The sequence below is a fragment of the Giraffa tippelskirchi genome, chromosome 11, assembly GCF_054371585.1.
Source record: "Giraffa tippelskirchi isolate mGirTip1 chromosome 11, T2T-mGirTip1v1.2.pri, whole genome shotgun sequence".
Taxonomy (NCBI): domain Eukaryota; kingdom Metazoa; phylum Chordata; class Mammalia; order Artiodactyla; family Giraffidae; genus Giraffa; species Giraffa tippelskirchi.
Genome location: NC_137285.1, coordinates 8,606,817 through 8,616,170, shown reverse-complemented (window position 1 = coordinate 8,616,170; position 9,354 = coordinate 8,606,817).

Sequence of the window (9,354 nt, the reverse complement as noted above, 5' to 3'; positions counted from 1 at the left end):
GGCGGAACCCGTGGCCAAAGTCCCAGCTCCTCCGGGGAGGGTAGACCGAAGGACGGGCTGCCGGAAGAACCGGAAGTAGCTCTCACCGGAAGACTAGAGTCGAAGGACCACAACCTTGTACTTCCTTTTCCCCCTTAGCAACGGATGTCGGCGTCGGTTACTAAGGGAGGCCTTGTGGCCCGGGACCGCTTGGCTTTCAAGTTTTGTTCGGGCCCTGTTCTTATATACAAATGTCCCATTTGCAAAAGAGACCCTGGCTCACTTTTATTTTTCGGTGTGAAGAGGGCGATTCCCGCCAGAAAGCGGGATCACAACTTGTCTTCGGAGTGGAAACGGTTCGCAGAAGAAGGGCCTTTAAGGAGCGTGTGGACCATCCTGACGGCATCTATAGATTAATCAGACCTTGAATAATAACAGCCACCAAACCTATTGTTTAATTCAGTGTATTGCTAAGTACTTCACATCATTATTCATATTTAATCTTCGCACTTACATTATCCACATTTTACATCCCAGGAAACGCAAGAAATTCAGAGAAATAGCAAGTTTTTGACACAGGTGTAAATGGTGGAAACAAGATTGTCAGGCAAATCTGTGTCTCAAGAATAGCACTGTCCAATAGCATATATGGAAGGCCATATTTTAAATTTTCTAGTTGCCACATTAAAGTGAAAAAACCAGTAGATTACTTTTATCAGTATCTTTCACTTGCCCCAATATGTTCAAAATATTGTCATTTGTATGTAAAAATTCTTTTTTTTTTTCTTGTAAAAATTCTTAATGAGATCATTTACATTCTTAGGGAGTGGCAACCCACTCCAGTATTCTTGCCTGGAGAATTCCTTGGACAGAGGAGCCTGGCTGACTACATACAGTTCTGTTCAGTTCAGTTCAGTCCTGTCCGACTCTTTGAGACCCCATGGACTGTAGCACACCAGGCTTCCCTTTCCATCACCAACTCCTGGAGCTTGTTCAAACTCATGTCCATCCAGTCGGTGATGCCATCCAACCATCTCATCCTCTACCATCCCCTTCTCTTCCTGCCTTCAATCTTTCCCAGCATCAGGGTCTTTTCCAATGAGTCAGTTCTTTGCATTAGGTGGCCAGAGTATTGGAGTTTCAGCTTCAGCATCGGTCCTTCCTATGAATATTCAGGACTGATTTCCTTTAGGATGGACTGGTTGGATCTCCTTGCAATCCAAGGGACTCTCAAGAGTCTTCAACACCTCAGTTCAAAAGCATCAATTCTTTGGTACTCAGCTTTCTTTATAGTCCAACTCTCACATCCAAACATAACTACTGGAAAAACCATAGCTTTGACTAGATGGACCTTTGAAATCGGCAACATCTCTGCTTTTTAATATGCTATCTATGTTGGTTATAGCTTTTCTTCCAAGGAACAAGCGTCTTTTAATTTCATAGCTGCAGTCACCATCTGCAGTGATTTTGGAGCCCCCCAAATAAAAATCTCACTGTTTCCATGGTTACCCCGTCTATTTGCCATGAAGTGTGGGATCCCCGGATGGGATCTTAGTTTTTTGAATGTTGAGTTTTAAGCCAACTTAAACATAACTTAAACAACATACAGTTCATGGGATCGCAAAGAGTCAGACACGGCTGAGTGACTAACACTTTTCACATGTTTGTACTAAGTACCTCTCCATTTGAACTAGCTGTTTTTCATGTTCTCAACGGCCACATGTGACCAGTAGCTACTACACTGGATAATATCGGAGCCAGAGAAAACTTGCTCTCCCTTGTAATCAATTCCCCCAACTCCAGTGCAAGTAATTGCAACTGCTTTAGTAATGAAATCAATGTTTTGGTTCAGTGATTCTCCAAGTTTTTAGTCTCAGGACCCATTTATAAGCCTAAAAATTATAAAGCTTCTGTTCATGTACACTATATCTAACTATATTTACACTACTAAAAATTAAAATTGAGAAATATAGAGCATCCTGACTAGTACACTGGGTTTCACACTTCCTTTGTCTATAAACATAATAATTGAAACCACTTGCCAAACATTTGCTAGTGGCTAGATCCTTGTGCTGAATACCTGTGTGCACTGTCCTAGTCTGTCCTCCCAACAAACCCACCAAGTAGGTTCTATTAAAATTTCCACTTCAGGGGACTTCCCTGGTGGTTGAGCGGTTGAGAATCTGCCTTGCAATACCGGGGGCTTGGGTTGAATCCCTGGTCAGCGAACTAAGCCTCCACATGCTGCAGAGCAACTAAGCCTGCCCGTGGCAACTACTGAGCCCACGTGCCACAACTACTGAGTCCCTGTGCTTCAAAGAAAGATATTGCATCCCTGTGGGAGAGTAAATGGGTACCATCTTCATCCTGGGCAGTTTGGACTATTTAAAAAAATGACGAATCTGCATACCCTGTGATCTACAGAGTAATCTATTTATCACACACACATAAGAATAAAGGTGTTTATTGCAGCATTGTTGTGAATAATAAACAATGAGAAGAAATCTAAATACCTAGAAAAATTATAGTAATACCATACAGTGGAATATTATATGCTATGAAAATAATACAGCAGCTCTTTTGTTTGATAAAGGAGATTCTAAGATTCATTGTTAAGGCAGAAACAGTAAAGTGCAGGGCAATGGAAGAGAATGCTTTTAATTGTGTGAGAATAAATGTTTATAAATATAGAGTTAATTAAGAAACTGGAGACACTGCTGGCCTCTGATAAGGCAGCTGTGTGATTGAAGGCAACCTTTTGTCTTTGGGAATTTTGTGCCATGTGCGTGCATTATTACTCAAAAATCAAAAAACAATTTAAAAACTTTAAACTTGAAAAGCATCATCAAAACACAGGGGAATGACTTCCATTGTGGTCCAGTGGTTAGTAATCCACCTTGCAATGCAGGGGACGTGAATTTGATCCCTGGTCGAGGAAATGAGATCTCACATGCTGGGAAGCAAACAAGTCAGCACAAGCCAGAACTGCTGAGCCCTAGTGCACCGACCGGAGAAGGCAATTGCAACCCACTCCAGTACTCTTGCCTGGAAAATCCCATGGACGGAGGAGCCTGGTAGGCTGCAGTCCATGGGGTCGCGAAGAGTCAGACGCGACTGAGCGACTTCACTTTCACTTTTCACTTTCATGCATTGGAGAACGAAATGGCAATCCACTCCAGTGTTCTTACCTGGAGAATCCCAGGGATGGCGGAGCCTGGTGGGCTGCCATTTATGGGGTCGCACAGAGTCGGACACGACTGAAGCGACTTAGCAGCAGCAGCAGCAGCAGCAGTGCACCAATAAAAGATCTCCCATGGTGCAACTAAGACCTGACACAGACAAATGAATAAATTAAAACTACAGTGGGAAGACAGCATCAAAATTGATGTTCCTTCTTGTAAAAAATATATATATATTCATTAGAAGCTCATGAAAATTGAAAAAGCAGGCCACTTAATAGGATAAATATGAGCCCAAATTTGTAAGAAGACATCTATGTTTAGCTGTCCCTGCATCAAAAAATGGCTGGAAGGCTATAGTCCCCAAATGGTAACTCTGGTTCTCTCTTTGTGGTAGATTAGTAGTAAGTTTTATTTTCTTCTGAATGCTTTTCTTATTATCTGATTTTCTATCATGATCATTTATTTCTTTCATAACTAGAAACACTTTTAAGATATGACTATATAAGTGTATCTTTCTTTATGCAGTAGCTCTGAATTGTTGCAACCTTTGTAACTCAAACCCTCCTTTTCTAGTAGGATCTCCAATCTCCAGAGAGACCCTTAAACCCAGTTTTTAAGCTCACTTTACCTCTCAGATCTTCACAATAAACTCACATTTAAGCCTTCCTAGGTAGCTCTTCAGTATAAATCCTTTATAAAAATAATTAATTTGTAATAAATAATTGTGGGAATTATTACCTAATTTATGCGGTTGATCAATTCGTATTTCACATGTATTCACTTTCTAAAACCAGCAAGCCCATACAAGTTTCCAAGAACTCATTTATGGTTTTTTGCGTGTCTCCTCCCATCTGATGGGAATGTATATGTTGTCAAACAGTGACTGGGTTCCTGTTTTATTTTCCAATAACAAAGAATGGCGTTAGTTTCAAAGTCACTTCCTCCTGTTCAAACAGAAGCCCTGTAAGACTTCAGCACATTGGTTCCCAGAACATCTGATCATAACGTCTTATAAGTCACCATTATTTATTTTTCTAATCAGGAAGGGCCTTGCCTGAAGAGGCCATCAGAGGTCAGTTCATTGACGGGTGAGGAAATGAGGCCCAGAAGAGTTCACTGATGGCAGAATTAACTTCTGCCATCAATTAAACTAGTCGCTCCATTTCCTGGCAGAGACTCGGTGTTTTTTTTTCCCAATTGTCTTTTCTGAGAGTTTTAAACATGCGGAACAACACAGAAGGGAAGTTGAGTGTAGTAGCCAGCCTCCAAGATATGACCCCCAAGACCTTATATATCCTGGATTCACACATCCCACGTTAAATACAGCGGACATGTTTAACCAAACGATTATTGTGAGGGACTTTCCTGGTGGTCCAGAGGTTAAGAATCTGCCTGCTGGTGCAGGGGACATGGGTTCGATTCCTGGTCAGGAAAGTCCCACATTCAGAGTGGCAGCTAAGCCCATTCACCACAACTACTGAAGCCCACCTGTCTTAGAGCCCACGCTCCACAACAAGAGAAGCCACCGCAAAGAGAAGCTGGTGCACCACAGCTAGAGAGTAGCCACCACTCGCCACTAGAGAAAGCCCATGCACAGCAATGAAGACCCAGCACAGCCAAAAATAAATGAATACATAAATAAATATATTTTTTTAATTTTATTTTTTACTGTGAGAAGGATGGTATGTAAATTTCAAGGTCAGGTCATAAATGACCTTCCCGTATCCACTTTGCTTTCTTTTGGACCACTTGCTATGGAAGAAGCCACTCACTATGCTACTTGTGAGGAAGCTCAGGAGAGGATCTGCCTTTTTTCTTATTTTTTATAATTTATTTTCAATTGGAGGATAATTACTTTACAATGCTGTGTTGGTTTCTGCCAAACAAGGCGAATCAGCCATAAGTATACCTATGTCCCTTCCCTCTTCAACCTCCTTCCCATCTCCCACCCCATTCCACCCCTCTAGGTTGTCACAGAGCACCCTGTTAAGCAACCTGTGTTATGTATTAGCTATCTGTTTTACATAGCTATCCCATTAGCTATCTATTTTGCATATGGTAATGTATATGTTACCATATACGTTACATTATCAATGCTACTCTTTCAATTCGTCACACCCACACTGTGTCCACAAGTCTTTTCTCTGTGTCTACATCTCTATTTGTGCCCTGAAGATAGGTTCATCAGTACCATTTTTCTAGATTCCATATATTTGCACTAATATCTATTTGTTTTTCTCTCTCTGACTTACTTCACTCTGTATAACAGGCTCAGGGTTCATCCACCTCACTAGAACTGACTCAAATTCATTCTCAAATTCATTCCTTTTTATGGCTGAGTAATATTCCATTGTATACATGTACCACAACATCTTTATCCATTTATCTGTCAATGGACATCTAAGATGATTCCATGTCTTGGCTATTGTAAGTAGTGCTGCAATGAATACTGGAGTATATGCGTCTTTTTTAATTATGGTGTTCTTGGGGTATATGCCCAGTAATGGGTTTGCTGGGTCATATGTTAGTTTTAGTCCTAGTTTTTTAATCAATCTCCATACTGTTCTCCATAGTAGTTGTAGCAATTTACATTCGCATCAAGAGTGCAAGAGAGCTTCCTTCTAGGAGAGGATCTTCTCAGGGAGAGGTCTACCTGTTAAGAACTGAAGCCCCCTGCCGACAGTCATCACTATCTTATCAACCATGTTAGTCTACCACCTTGAAAATGGACCTTCCTGTCTCATTCAAGTCTTCAGATGAGACCACAACCCTGGCTGATATCTGACTGAAGCCTCATGAGTGACCCTGAGTTTCAACCACCCAGATAACTGGCTCTTGGATTCCCGACCCACAGAAATTGTGTGAGATAATAACTGTTAATATTTTTCAAAAGTCATAAGTTTTGGGGTAATTTTTTATGCAGCTATAGATAACTAAGACACTGGAAACAATGTTCTTTAAAATGTGGGCCTTATACCACCTAGCTCAAAAATCCCCTGACTTCCTGCTCATACCCTCTTGTAGGGAATGTAAATAGGTGTGGCCACTATGGAAAACAGTACAGAGCTTGCTTAAAAAACTAAAATTAGAGTTGCCATATGATCCAGCAATTCCACTCCTGGGTATTTATTCTGAGAAAACAAAAACACTAATTTGAAAAGATACATGCACCCCAACATTCATAGCAGCATTATTCATTTATTCACAATAACCAAGAAATGGAAGCAACCTAAGTGTCCATCAACAGATGAATGGATAAAGATGTGGAATATTACTCAGCCATAAAAAAGAATAAAAATCTGCCATTTACAACAAAGTAGATGGGCCTGAAGGATATTACACATATGAAATGTCAGACAGAAGAAGACAAATACTATATATTTTTCACTTACATGTGGAATCTAAAAAATAAAATGAATAAAAATAGCAAAAAAAAAAAAAAAAAAAGGTGCATGTTCTTGGCTCCATCTCAGCCAAATGTAACAGTGTATCAGTGTGATACTCATACATCTGCATTTTGACAAACTGCTGTTGTTTGCATTCTAAATTCTAAATTTTTTTGGTCATATCCAGGCATCATCTTTACTATTTAATCTAATTAGCTTTGTTTTTTCTACCTATATCACATAAATATTTTAAAATTTCATTTGTTTTTAGTTTGTTTTCATATTTGGACAAAATATATTTTTCTAATATATATAAATAAGTAATTGTATTTATTTTAAGTAGAATAACTGTTTATCCCATGTATCACCTAAAATCATCTTCCTTATGCTCAGAATGAAGTGTAGTACACTCTATCTTAGGTAAAATACTGAGATAGAGAGATAGAGATTATTTGACAGTGATAAGAGCTATAGCACCCTGTGTTTTCTCTGAAGCTGGGCCAGTTCTAACTGCTGGCATCTGCAGCATCTCCTCCCAGTCTCACCACACTCTTGAACAGCAGGCAGGCTAAGGTCTGATCAGTGCCGCTCTTACAGATGAGAACACTGAGCCACATACAAGTGCACAGGCCTGTCTAAGGCCACAAACGCTGTCACAGAACGCAAGCCCTATCTCCGGTCTTCCTGTTCAAACATTTTTGCAAGATACACTATTCCTCCATGGCCAAATAACCCATAGAGATCTAGAGAAAAGGAAGGCTACCTAAAATATAGAGGGCATATTATTGTGAAAGAATGTAATGAAACACTCAGAGTTACTGGAAATGGATTGTAGACCTAAGTGTAAAAGCTAAAACTATAAAACTCCCTAAGGAGGTTTTCTTACAGGAGAAAAATCTTTGCAGCCTTTGGGTAAACAAAGATTTCTTTGCCACAACTAAGACCCAGCACAGCCAAATAAATAAATTAAATATATAAATATAAATATATATAAACCCTAAAGATTTCTTAGGTCACAAAAGCCCAAATTAGAAAAGAAACCATATCTGATAACCTCAATCTTATTTAAGTTTAAACATTTTCTTTGAAAGATACTGTCAAGAAAATGAAAAGGTATGCCACAAATAAGTACACACATCTAACAACAACCAGGATCCAAAACGTGTAAAGATATCTTACAATTCAGTAAGAAGACACACAATTTTCCCCAAACTGTCAAAATATTTGGACAGACGTTGCACACACACAAAAAGATATATAAATGGCCAATATGTACATGAAAATATGGTCAACATAATTTGTAACAAGAGAAACAAAAATTAACACCACAATGCCATACACTATATTAGAATGATGACAGTTAAAGAAACCGTCAATATTGTTTGTTGGTGAGGATTTGAAGCAACTGGAACTCTCTCATACATCACTGATGGGGATGTAAAATGATACATATGCTTCCCAGGTGGTGCTAGTGGTAAAGAACCCCACTGCCAGTGACGGGGATGTAAGAAATGTGGGTTCCATCCCTAGGTCAGGACGATCCCCTGGAGAAGGGAATGGCAACCTACTCCAGTGTTCTTGTCTGGGATATCCCATGAACAGAGGACCCTGGGGGGGCTACAGTCCATGGGGTCGCAAGAGTCGAACATGACTTACTGACTAAACAACAACAACAAATGCTTTGGGAAGCTGGCAGTTTGCTATAAAGATAAACATAACCTTACCACAGTGACCCAACCATTTCACTTTTCAATATTTATTTATCCAAAAGAAATGAAAATGTAAATCTATACAAAGACTTGTACATGAATGTTCACAGTTACTTTATTCATAAGAGCTTCAAATTTGGAAAATTTAAAATGGTCATTAATTGATGAATAAATAAGTAAAATGTGGCATATCATACAATAGAACATTACTCTGTGATAAATAAGAATGCACAATTAAAAAACAGTAACATTTATGAATCTCAAAGCCATGCTGAATGAAAGAAGTCAGACAGAAAAGAATATGTACTTTATGATTCTGTTTACATAAATTCTAGAAAATACAAATTAACTTATAGTAATAAAAGCAGATTGGTGGTTCTCTGAGCAGCCAGAGATGAAATTTTGGGGTGATGGAAACATTCTGTATCTTGATTGCAGTATTGTTACACTTTTTCTTTTCAAGTGCATATTGGCTATTTACATGTCTTCTTTGAAGAAATGTCTATTCATATCTTTTGCCCATTTTAAATTGAGGTATTTGTCTTTTATTAGTAAGTTACAAGAGTTCTTTACATATTTTGAGTTAGTCTCTTGTTAGTTATATGATTTTCAAATATTTTCTCTTATTCTATGGGTTGTCTTTTCATTTTCTTGATAGTATTATTTGCAGCATAAGAGATTTTAACTTTGATATAGCTCAGCATATCTGGTTGTTTGTTTTTTGTCTCTTGTGCTTTTTGAGGTTGTGTCTATAAAACCATTGCCTAATTGAAGGTCGTGAGACTTACTCCTATGAGTCTTATAGTTTTATGTAAAGAGTTTTATAGTTTGAAATCTTGCACCTAAGGGTATTCAAAGCCCTCTAGGCATGAAAACCCTTCTCTGGCTTAGGTTGTAGAGCAACTGTCAAGGTTTGCTTCGGACCCAGCACTTTCCAAGACACTGAGCTTTCAGCGCTATAACTCAAGTCCTGAGCAAACCAGGATGAGTTGACTCCTTTACCAATAACCCTCCAACTTGCCAGCTCTGATATAAATTATTATCCCTACTCTCCATGGCTTAAAACAGATACTGAATCTCCTCACTTGAAAGATGTCT